We start from the raw sequence: 12,952 nt of genomic DNA, 5'->3' as shown, positions 1-12,952 counted from the left end.
ATTGATTTCATCTAGGGTTAGTTTATTGATTGGGGGGAGAGGTTCATGAAATACAACCAAATTTTGACAAGTGGATACCTGAGATAAGGCAAAATTTATCGTCCAATGACAATGATATTTGTTTACGTAAATTCAACAGATAATTTCGAATGTATTGCCCTAACTTATAAAAACGCGCCAACGCTTGGAATGAACCAATAGGATTTAAAAACTTTCACTCGACCAACTCATTTATTATTGTTTTTTGGATTTTTTCTTCTGCGATTTCAGATAGAAATAACTTATTTCAAGAACACTTAGATGTGCAGTCGAAAAGTGAGTTTTGAAGGGTTTCCTTGATTTATTCATTGGGACAAAAATAGATTTGATACTGTGCTCATCCTAATGATAGTTCTGAGACAAATTTCAAAAAGTAATTTCTGTATATTTATCCTAAACGAAAACTTTCGAAAAATAGTTTATAACTACTGATATGCATAATTGAATCAATCCAAGAATCGAATGTGTAATTCGAGTGATCTGAAAAATCTAATTATTATTTGAATGATAAATAAAATGTTTTTGATTGATGACCTGTTTATTTTGTGGAAATTCATAGTTGATGTAGGATATAGAGAATAAATAAATTATTTTCTCTATTTTATACTAAAGGTAAATCATTAAGGTACTACGTCATTCACCGAAATATTTTTAACCCGAAACTCGAGATACTACCGTGCTCGAATATATTATGTGAGCGATGACTACGTGTTTACTGATTAATTGATGAGCAGGTGGCATGCATTTACATCTATAATTGAAGAATTAATTGACTTACCTGTACAACATTAATCCAAATTTTCCTAGCTTGTTTTTCGAAACTAATTACAATTTAGTTAGGCATTTTTGCTCCTCTCTCAGTACATAATTATCATGCGAAACATATAAAAACTCCTGATTAAGTCCCTTTTATCGCATGACCAATACTCTCTGGTTAATTTAAAAATTTTTTTCTTTAGCTTTTACTACAATATTGTTAATCTGCTGGGAACCTGTATAGGTAAGGGTGAAATTGGTTGTGATTATTTTCGGAAGACAAGCTCCGAAAATTTGGAATAATTTTTCTTCAGGTAAGTCGATTGATCCTTGTAGATGTTTGAAGTACAACGATTTTGCAACATTTTCATTCACCAGAAACAAAAATATAATACTTTGAAGCTGACGTCCGGCATGCCGGACACTGTGACCGGAGAAAATATCAGTATTTATTCCACTAAGCTGTAAAACTTGAACAATCCAACTACTGATTGTTTGAGAACTGACGGAATGGAGTGTATCTTCTGTACGATAAGGCCAAATTTCTTCAATATAATGATTTATCGAGAAGACCACACACAATTCTGGTGTTTTCCTAAAATACGGAAATATCGATTGTGGCTGTGGCCTTGTCAGTCCAGATGTTTATAAACGTTCAGATACCTTAAATTCTATTTTATTCAGACTAATAGTCTTATTTGATAAAGTGAGTTTAGATAACGTTTGAACTCTGTGAGCAGTAACCAGCAGTAATCATTGCCAGTTACTCTCCAGAAGGTATAAGCGTGACAAGTATTTAAAAGTCGGTTCAGGGTTCCAGGTTATCGAAAATTTACGCTGAAGAGACCAAATATTGTAGGGATCTTTCGAAAACCTCTTAATTATACTTTCGTCTTCACTTTCAGGTGAAAATATCAGATTTATGGCTGATCTATCATAATTCACTACTCCAACGAATATAAAATGTTCAACATGTCTCCTTTCACAAAATTAACAATATCTCTTGAAACAAACATCAGTGTACTGTTTGAGAGTTCCTTGAGGAATCGACCGTTAGGAAAATGTCTTTGTGAAGCGGATGTTTCTCTCTGACAGGAGGTAGCAATGGTTAATCATTAGGTTCAATCAACACATTGATGTACAATGGGTTCCAAGGCTGTGAAAACAAAAGGGGGACTACCTCTATAGCCCGTTTTTCTACAATATGTTTGTGATGACAAAAAAGGGTGGAAAAATATAAAAATCTGATGTTTCCATTCCATGCACCGATAGCAACTGAACCCAGATCTGGAAACCACGATATGTATCTTTCACATTTCTGTTTCAATTTTGTAGTGAATAAATCAATATTCGGTTTTCTAAAATATTTTTTGATGACTCTCTGCCCGATTATTTTTTTTATTTATGTTATATTATATACAATGTGAACACCGATATGTATTTTCCTGGTTCCACAGCAAATACATAAACGTCGTGCAATTTAATAATAGTGCAAATTTTACACAAGATATTTCTGTGACGTTTTCGATTCTCAAAATGATTCGAATATCGGTTCGGTTTTTAACATACGACTGTAAACCGTATAGAGCAGCTTTCATTTTTAAATAGTTAATTTGTCTATTACTATCTTGTTCATACCAGAAACCATGAAATTTGTTTACCTTCACATTAGGCTTCCCAACCTGTTGTTGAAGCATCTGAATAAATCTCAACTGCGAAGGTTCTGGGTTTAATGTATTCAGTTAAATAATATATGAGTTTTCCGCCTCAACAATTCAGATTTGATATCGTCTGAAATGTTCATTATTATGTTATTATAGTTTCCTTCATTATTTTTTACCTGTTAATATTTCTTTCTTTCTGATGGTATGACATGCCATATCTGCATATCGTACAGCAAGACAGGCTCGGACAATGCTAGAGATTTTTCTTTCATCAACGTAACTGTCATTTTTTGAATTATATAAAAAACCCAAAAACTTCAATGAGTTGGAATCAAATTCTCTAATAAACTTGCCACAATGTGTCTTTCCTACATTCATTTTGACCTCACAACAGGTATGATCAATTTTTATAATACAAATGGCCCCACATTCAGGCCAAATGATGAGAAATTAAGCAACTTCACTCCATAGTATAAAATAAAGTCGCTTTCCGCTGTCTGACCGCTTAGATCTTGAAAGAAAAAATCGTTAAAAATAACTACTTCGATGTTTTAATGAAATTGCGGCTAATATAAGAAGTTTTGAAAATTTTTCAGCTACTCGTATGCGAACTCCTGAGTGGGTCGGTTGGACACCTTTCAAAGTCCTGGGGAGGTTCTTGAGTGGATTGAAATACGAGGTATTTCAAGTCACTGTTTCGCGAAGTGATCTTGGTATTGAAAATTATCCGCGGTCTATTCGGCTAGTTGTTTTAAGGTGAAAAAGGAGTCGCATACGAACTCAGTAGTAGGTCGGTGGGACTTCCTACAAAGTCCTGGGAAAATTCTTGAGTGGATTGGAATACGAGGTATTCCAAGTCACTTTTTCGCGAAGTGACTTCGGTATTGGTACTTAGAGGCGGTTTAGTTGATTTGAGGAAACATTTCGGGTTTCTAGTATCAAGACAACAGTTTGGGACAGTTTTGGTAAAAGTGGCTTTTGTTGTTTTTGGGCTAGTTGAGAGCTTCCAGCTTCCAGCTTTTTGGTGAAAGTTTCTATAAAATTCATATATACTATATATATTTTATATGCATATGTATGTTTTCTATATATTCTAGTTGGCACCTAAGTTATCGTTGCAAACATCATATAGCTACGAATCGGGTTCCCTTTTTCATTACTAGGTTATAGCGTCTTTTGCAGGTAGGAACGATTAGGTGGGCCTCTTAATAATTCTTCTTTTTTTTATAGTTGTATTTCATTTTATTTTATATCAAATCTATTAGAATTCAAGCAAAGCATACTTTTGTTATTAGTGATGATAATTAGATTTTTAGAGGAATAATCCTGTCATTTTTTAAAATTTGTTTTCCCAAATGAAATTTCACATGGTTATATTTGATTATTTTTCCTGCAAATTGCCCACGGTTATAATAGTATTTAATGAATCAGATATAAGGAAAGGGTATCGATATTGCTCTGTTTAGGTTTGGACTTATTGGAGTCATTATTTTTTGCTATTTTTATTGTTATCAATCGTTCTAACTATTCCGCCTACTTTATCAAAAAAGTTGGTTTGTGGAATCTCTATTACTGATATCATTTCATTCCCTTCAACCCTTAAAAAACCATGTATTTAAGACGTGGCCGAATCCATCCTCTAAAAGGGCTTAATTGGTGATATAACCAAGCCGATTGCTCTGCGAAGGTAGAAGACTTAAAAAATTACCCCTGTCGATAAAGCTAACCACTAATTTTGAATCCGTGTGATCAGAATGGATTCGAACCTTTTTCTGATCTGGTAGCAGTGACTATCGCGCTACCACATGCAATTAAAATACTAATCCTTATCCAATCCTTAATCCTTATCCAATTAAATACTTCAAATACATATCACTGGAATTTTTTTCCCAACACCAAATCGTTATTTTAACATATCGACACGTGTTTCGATCACCAAGTGATCATCGTCAAGAGGAAGATTAAATTTTCAAGAGGAAGATTAAATCGCCCTCTTGAAGATGATCACTTGGTGATCTAAACACGTGTCGAGGTGTTTAAATAACGATTTGGTGTTGGGAAAACCCCAAGTAATATTCATTACTACACCAAAGGTGTATCTCAAGTACCTTTTATACATTGTGCATTTAATATATATCAATATGGCCCTTTACAGCACCTAATTTAAATTCATATTTTCGAATATATTACAGATTTAAAATGCAGAGACGAAGCAGTTGCGGCGGTACCAGCCGGGGGGCCATCGGCGCGTGCCTATACATAGCAAGTCGAAGGCAGCGCTTCACCCTATAGCACTTTATGATTAGCAGCGATCGCATGCGTTTATATGTATACTAGTTGTTGCCCGCGGCTTCGCCCGTGTAGAATTTGGTAGTTGTACTACTAATTAGTACTATGTTACTGTACCGCTGCTGTTCCAATGTTTTGACAGAATCAGAATCAACGAACTTAGGCGTGCGCAGCGTTATAGAACAGTGCTTTCAAAAAAATTGTTCTACAGCGCCATCTAGTGGTGAGTTACAGAAAATTTGATAGCCTAAAAACCTTCTCTATGAGAAATTACTTGTCAAGTTTCATCACTATCGGTTGAGCGATGTAGAAGTTTATCACTTACCAACCAACCAACAAACATCCATTTTTATATATTAGATTTAGTATCAGCATTACACCCATGCGCAGCCGGGAGGGTTCGCTAATATTATTATATTCCAACCTCAAATATTTTCTAGAATTTTCGTGAATCAGTAGGTTGGGATCAATACTACAAGTAAAACAATTTTTTGTTAGTAATTTTCCCACTGTCCGGGAATCCTCTGATTTAAAATGTGGAGCATCTATGAACCTGTTGAGGTGTTTGAATTAGAATAAAACGATGATTCACATTTGGTTTCCTTGCAAAAAATAGGAAGTGATTTTTGTCCGGTATACATTCGAAAATGGCCCAAATTTTTTACAGGTTTTTATAGATCTATGGAATTGCCCAATTTCGGTAATTCATGTGTAATTTTTTTCCAAACTATTTGGTGATGCCGAGACTTAAAAGGATAACTTTATCCCTCGAATCTAACTCATAAAAACAGTGTTTTCTGTTAGCGTCGTATTTTTTTCTCTCCTGCCCTACTTCTTTCGACTCCATTTGTTTTTTTAAATTGGGATCGCTGGTAGTTTAGCAGCGTTATCGTGTAGGGTGTTCAGCGTCTGTTTCTCAACGCCTGAGCAGATTTTGGATGGCTTCTGTTGTTTTTACAGAGTCACTAAAATTAGTTCCGAAAAGTTAACTATCTATTTTTGCATTAGCTGTTCAAGTACGTATCGATTTTGAACTTTCTATGGATGGACAGTGCATTATGCACATTTCCAATTAATTTGACATTTGTTCCGGGTTGTCACAAACCAATTACACTTTACCCATTTCAGCGCCCAATGCAGTGAGACCTTGGCCTAGTTGTTGTTGTGGAGATGTCATGAAGACATCCTCTTTCAATGAACTATCCGAAAAACAGTGTTCAATCAGCTCATTTATTTCAGGAGGATTCAAAGTCGTGCAATTTTTTGATAGTCTATATTTTTACATAAGTTCCTTCTTCCTTTCTTTAGATATGCCCACCTTTTTGTAATTAGCTTGTTCATTTTACTTAGATCTCATCATGTAATTCTAGTAAAGGTACTAGGCCGGTTCTGGCTCATTCCTTATGGAGATTAACATGGAAAATGGCTAAGGTCCATTCTGGCGTTTTTGGTTCCTTTCAAGGTCACGCGACACCAATCAGAGCGCTCCAAATTGTCACGTGACCCAGATGCATCGTCGCGAGTACACCACACTGGCGCCACCTATGAGTCACTAGCTGTACTACCTATTGGTTGAAGAAGGACACTGTAAACACTAGACATATGGGTGTTGTCATGCGACGCAGTATGCGCAGTTGCCGGTTTTATGATGTCTGTCAATACGGATCGGTGTCTGTGCAACTGTCAAATGTCAATGAGGGTGCAGGACGGTGTCTGTGAGGGGGAAACGTGTGACGTCATCGACGCAGGATGAAACGAGTATAGTAGCGATTTAAGCGTAGAACTCCGCCCCTCGGCCCCCTTGGTACTTCACCTAACCTATCGGCCCCCTTGGTACTCCACCTAACCTATCAGCTCCCTCGGCCCCCTTCAGTCACGTGATTTTAATTAAAAAAAGTTTATAGTTATGAGATTCGAACCTGGGTCGTCCGCGCCGTAGACATTGTCCTTAGCCTCTACACCTTCGTAAGATATTGAAGTTAACTGCGAATGTTGGGTATTTACAGCGTTAGTTTTGTCGGGACCGAAATTGACTCATTCATTATACTTGACAGCATTTTTATTTTTGATTTCCATAGTATGTAATTGTCATTATCATATTGAAGATAGGAAAATATACTTAGATTTGGGAAATAATTAATATTTCATGTAAAGAGGTGCATGTGTGTGTGTGTGTGTGTAAGAGCGAGAGGCGCGTGTGACGTAATCGATGCACAAATTTACGTGGCTTTGCGTATATTGAGAGATTCATTTGAATAATTTATCGTACAGAATTGTTTCATGTCCTGTTATCAGTAACCGCACAAAAATAGGCGCTCGATTCATCGATACAAAAGTATATGGAAACACCAAAGTTATAGAACACACAGAGTCATCTATGAGTCACTAGCTGAACTATCTATTGGTTGAAGAAGGACACTGTAAACACTAGACTCATAAGACTGCATCTGTCAAATGTCAATATATGCCAGCATGGCAGGAAGCGCGAAAGTGATATATTTTATAATAATGAATCAGATTTAAGAAAAAATATGACAACCTGCGATCCGTCATTGTATACGGGGTGTCTCAAAATACATCATTGAAAACAAACATGACGTCGAAGTGTACAGGGTGCGTCAAAATATACCACTTAAGAAAAAACATGTCGGTTCAACAGAAGTCCAGCATTCCAACATGCCAAAAGGGCACTACGTCTCGTATCTTTGTTAACCAAGTTAGCATCATCAGGAGAAAGAGGAGATTCAAAAGTGTCGAGAGGTTAAGCGTTGTGGACTCAACGTGAGGGCAATGGGAGAGCGAAGTATTCGACAATGACATTTCAACATACGATGTTTTCCGTGCGTTTTCGATCGTTTTTCGTGCGTTTACGATCGTTTTTCGTGCGTTTTCGACCGTTTTACGTGCGTTTACGGTCGTTTTTCGTGCGCTTCCGATCGTTTTCGACCGTTTTACGTGCGTTTACGGTCGTTTTTCGTGCGCTTCCGATCGTTTTCGACCGTTTTACGTGCGTTTACGGTCGTTTTTCGTGCGGTTTCGATCGTTTTTCGTGCGCTTTCGACCGTTTTACATACGTTTTCTATTTTTTGTTGAGGGTATCATAAGGCGGTGAGGTTAGATAAAAAGGCTGCTTGGTACAATGAAAACGCTGTGGATGTTATATTGAATAAATTAGGCGAATTTGAAGAACAATTGTCGGGGTGGGCTTTGAGTAAAATTCTTTTGTTGGAAGTAGCAATTAATAAATATGTGATTGGTAACGGTTCTTCTTTCATTCCATTGCCACAAGAAATCGCAAGGAAGAAGGCATGCATTAATGTACAAAACAATGACGAAATGTGCTTCTTCTGGAGTATTATTAGCGCCTTGTATCCTGTAGCAAAAAATTCTAATAGAGTGTCAAAATATCCACACTATTCTACAGTTCTGAATACTACAGGGCTAAATACTCCAATGGATTTACATTAAATCTCCAAATTTGAAAAACTTAATAATATTTCTGTTAATGTTTACACTTTGGAATTGAATCAAGCAAAGGAAAAATCATTTTTTGTAGTAGTACCTGCCAGACTCACGACAACAAAACGAGACAGACATGTTAATTTGTTATTAATTCAAGACAAATATTTTCCAAAATTGAACGTCACCCATTAATGACGGTGACGAGACTGAAATTACATTCCATTATTGTTGGATCAAAGACATGTCTCGATTATTAAGTAACCAATTGAACAAAAAGAAAGACAAAAAATTCTTTTGTGATAGATGCCTAAATTATTTTTCAAGTCAGCAAAAATTAAATGATCATACTATTTTGTTTATAAACATAATTTCAAAATTCCACATAATCGTATGTAGGAAAGGAAATTTTACAATCATTCACTTTTTCGCACAAAACAGTATGATCATTTAATTTTTGCTGACTTGAAAAATAATTTAGGCATCTATCACAAATGAATTTTTTGTCTTTCTTTTTGTTCAATTGGTTACTTAATAGTCCAGACATGTCTTTGATCCAACAATAATGGAATTTAATTTCAGTCTCGCCATCGTCATTAATGGGTGGAGCCTCATAATCGTTCAATTTTGGAAAATATTTTTGAAATTCGTGAATTCCTGGAACGGTCGTTATGGCGCCAAAAATTTAATTGCGAGCCCTCGATTTCAGAGTCGAACCGTTTTCGATACAGACTTGGTGGCTATTGAATTGAAAAAGACTGAACTTGTTTTCAATAAACCTCTGTACATCGGAATGGCAATTTTAGATATTTCAAAAACATGCATGTTTGATTTCCATTACGATTTCATGGTGCCCACTCTAGGTATAGAAAATTGCAAGTTAACTTATACAGATACAGATAGCTTCATCTACGAAATAACGTGTGAAGATGTCTATTCAGAACTCATCAAAAATTACCTATCAAAATTTGATACTTCCGATTATTCGCCCGATAATAAGTTTCAAATTCCACTTGTGAATAAAAAAATTCCTGGGTTAATGAAAGATGAAGCAAATGATAAAATCATCACGCACTTTGCGGGGTTACGTTCCAAAATGTACACCTACAAAGTGCAGGGTGGAAAAGTTATCAAAAAATCAAAGGGAATTTAATATAATGTAGTCAAAAATAAAATTGATTTCAAAGATTATATCGATTGTCTCAGAAATTTTAAAGAAAAAATATGTGAGCAGTTCACTATTCGATCATATGCTCACAAAGTTTTCAGTATCAAGCAGGTGAAAATAGGCTTGAGTCCACACGACGATAAACGAAAATTAATCCCCAAATCATCCGACACTTCACCTTGGGGGCACTATAGCTTGAAATGAGGTTATCATTTGGATTTTATTTCTATTGATGTGATTCATTGATGAATTTTGTCCTTGTTTGAATATGACTGATAGGTGTGAGTTACTCTGAGAATTTTCAACAACTTTTCAATTGACTGCAAACAGAAATATGTTTGAGTATTTCAGTTTTTGTATATTATTCATTATTGTACATGTACACGTTGATATAATTTTAATGAAATATATTGAAATTTTGTATACTTATTTATTATTGTACACACACGTTGATAAAATTTGAATAAAATATATATTGAAATTTTGGTGTTTTATTCCATTAAATAACTTTTTAAAGCTGTTGTTTTCACCTTATACATTAAATGAAACAAATGTTACAACGTTTTCTCATTTATTACATAAATCATACACTATTTTTTGTTTATAATAAAATAAATATTCACGTAAAGCATTAGCATACAGACTATCTAGAGCTGAGGCTTGACAAAAACCTTCTATGATATCTTCCAAAGTTAAATTAGTTTTATTCTCACGTAACCATGATTTTATTATATTGAAAACACCTCGATAATAATCACAAAAGTTCAAAGCATCCAGCATGGCGATACGGTCAGAGAGCACACCAAGGTGAGTATTCAGGATATCGTTTACATCTCGTTGAAACAGCTCCATGTTCGTGGTGTCCTTGGAAATGGAAACTTGTTTGGTATTACTTTCGATGTACTGTGTGACGTAAATGTAATCCCCGCAACGTGTTGTAATTGGATCATATTCGTCTACATATCCATCGATTTGTGATTCAAAGAAATTTTCCTTTATTTGTTGCAGGATGTCAATGAGGGTCGCCCATTCATAACTTGTTAAATTGATGGAACGAATGGAGAACTGCTGCTTCAAAATTATGCATGGGCTGAAGTCTCTGCATGGACTTAGGCCACATCGAATTTCATAAGATGACATGGGAAATGCCATCAACAGCAATTGATGTTCGTTTCGAGCAGCCATTTCGTATTGCTCCAACGCTCTGTCTATTGCACTTAGAGTTCCATTATAATCTTCACCATCACTGTCGAACATTACTTCAACTTCACTACCGTAACCACTATCGAGAGACATTTTCAAACTGAATGTCCATCTGTGTTTGCATGCGCTCTTATAGCTTCAGATCACGTGGTCCGTTTCAGATATTGTGCGTTTGTTAAACACACAAATATTTCTTCACAAAAGGCCCTCCCAATACATTGTCAGTGTGCTTGTTTTCCATAAGATTCTATACAAAATCGACATTTTCGATCCAACTGTTGTGTTTGTTATCCAAACCCAGCCATTTTACGTACATTTTTTTATCTTTCTTCCTCAAGACTTTTTCAACGAGATATATATCAGGATTTGCAGTTTTTTGTAATTTTTCTCCATAAAAAGCACCCCTAATAGGTGCACCCTGCATATCTTCTAGCATGAAGGTGGCGGGGTTGGTAATATTGACTTTGATAATTTTGAATAATTCCGTAGTCCAATTGGGCGTATAGCCTTTTTCAAAAACGTGTTTCGCCTTACTGATTCGTACAACATCACCGACTTTGAATTTTCTCGGTCCAGCTATTTTCACATGGGTGTATGTTGATTTGAGAATTTGTTTTTCGTTAGTTTTGGTAATTTTCGAAGGTTGTATGCCCGTCTTCGAGTGTCGCGTATCATTGTAGGATTTTGTGATTTCAGGCAAGACATTCAACCATTTGTAGGTGCCATTCAAACTGAAATATTTGAAAAGTCTTTCTTTTAACGTTCTAATGATACGTTCAGCCATAGAAGCCTTCGTGATACTGTACGTATTGTAGTGATTTATTCCATGTTTTTTCATCAAAGTTTGAAACTTATTGTTGTAAAATTCTTCACCTTGATCGGTTTGTAAATTTTTTGGACAACGTTTCGTATGTGTCAAGATATCTGCAAACGTTTTCGTAATTTCCTCTCCCGTTTTTGATTTCAGTGGTCGAGTCCACACAAATTTCGAAAAACAATCTATGACGACTAGAATCAGTTTGAAATTTCGATTTTGGTGAGCGAACGATCTCATCTCAGCCAAGTCCATCTGCCATAAGTCATCTATTCCTTTGATAACTGTACGGCGTCGAGGATAATTTTTTCTAATTGGTTTATGTAGTTCGTTGACAAGTTGAATCTTGTCTTTGGAAGTCATGACGACTGATGGTGAAGATGTGTGAACCCCGCTCTTTTATTATGGTTTTGCTTGAACTTTATTTTGTATCTTTTTGATTTCCTTGATAGTAGAATTTATTTCGGTAATTTGTTTGGAGATGTCACCTTGAAATTTGGTTAGTTTTTCATTTACTTGGATCATTTGTTTTTCGTGTTTCTTAGCTAGTTGATACATAAATGAAGCAAGTTCATTTTCGGTTCCATCCACATACTTTTTATTAGCAACATCGTAATCAGTGGTGGGGCTCTTCACATGACACAATTTCACATCACCACAATGAATATTACCATCTGAGGTATAATGCAACAAACATCCTCCAGAGGGCGTTGGCAATTTTCGCTTTCTGTTGCTGTCGCTACGTCCAAACTTATCGATAACCATTTTGAAAATGATAATGTATTGGGGAACGTAGTGTATCTTATAGAATTATTTTTGCCTCTCTGAGTTCATTCAAAATGGCAATGATTTCATTGTTGTGTGAAGTATTTCCTGCATCTCGAGAGGCTAGCAATAATTTGAGACGTTCGCATAGCTCGTTGGGATCGTCCCAATAAATGTATTCAATGGGTTCCGTATTGAATGTCATTGCAAGAGGTAACGTTTTGGGTAGACATGATGTCATCGCAGTAGTAGTAGTAAGAAGTGTTTCAGGTTGAAAAAACTCAGTACCAGTTTTACGACGATTTCCTGCTGTAGGAAACAACGGTTTGATTATGTTGGTGTACTTGTATCTCTGTGTGCCTTTTAGATGCCCAGCCGAATTCTTGTGAGCGCTCGATAAATTCAAAATCTTTCTGTATACATTCAAATCCTCAGTGTTATAATTTTCAGGCATGTCGAGAAATAACAGTTCATATATACCGGGTGTTCCTTTCCAGTGATGAGCAGCCAATTTTATGTATCCACTACGCTTGTCAAAATCGATTTCCTTTTGGCCTAGGAACCATTTTGAAGATACCCCATCATATATGGGACCGTATACTTTGTCGATTTCCTTGTCATTTCCCCAATGTTTTTTAATGTATGGTTGAGACATTATCGGATATTGATCGATATATTCTTCTAAAACTTGTTCATTTATGCCTGACGCAACGTTGTCTTCTTGTTCGTCTTCTGCATACCCACTAAAGACGTTTTCATCATCATCGTCATCCTCATCTGTACCTGCAACATGTA

Source organism: Leptinotarsa decemlineata, unplaced genomic scaffold (assembly GCF_025532065.1).
Source record: "Leptinotarsa decemlineata unplaced genomic scaffold, Ldec_3_MD MMD2_tig00002159_RagTag_RagTag, whole genome shotgun sequence".
NCBI lineage: Eukaryota > Metazoa > Arthropoda > Insecta > Coleoptera > Chrysomelidae > Leptinotarsa > Leptinotarsa decemlineata.
This window is presented reverse-complemented; position numbering follows the sequence as displayed.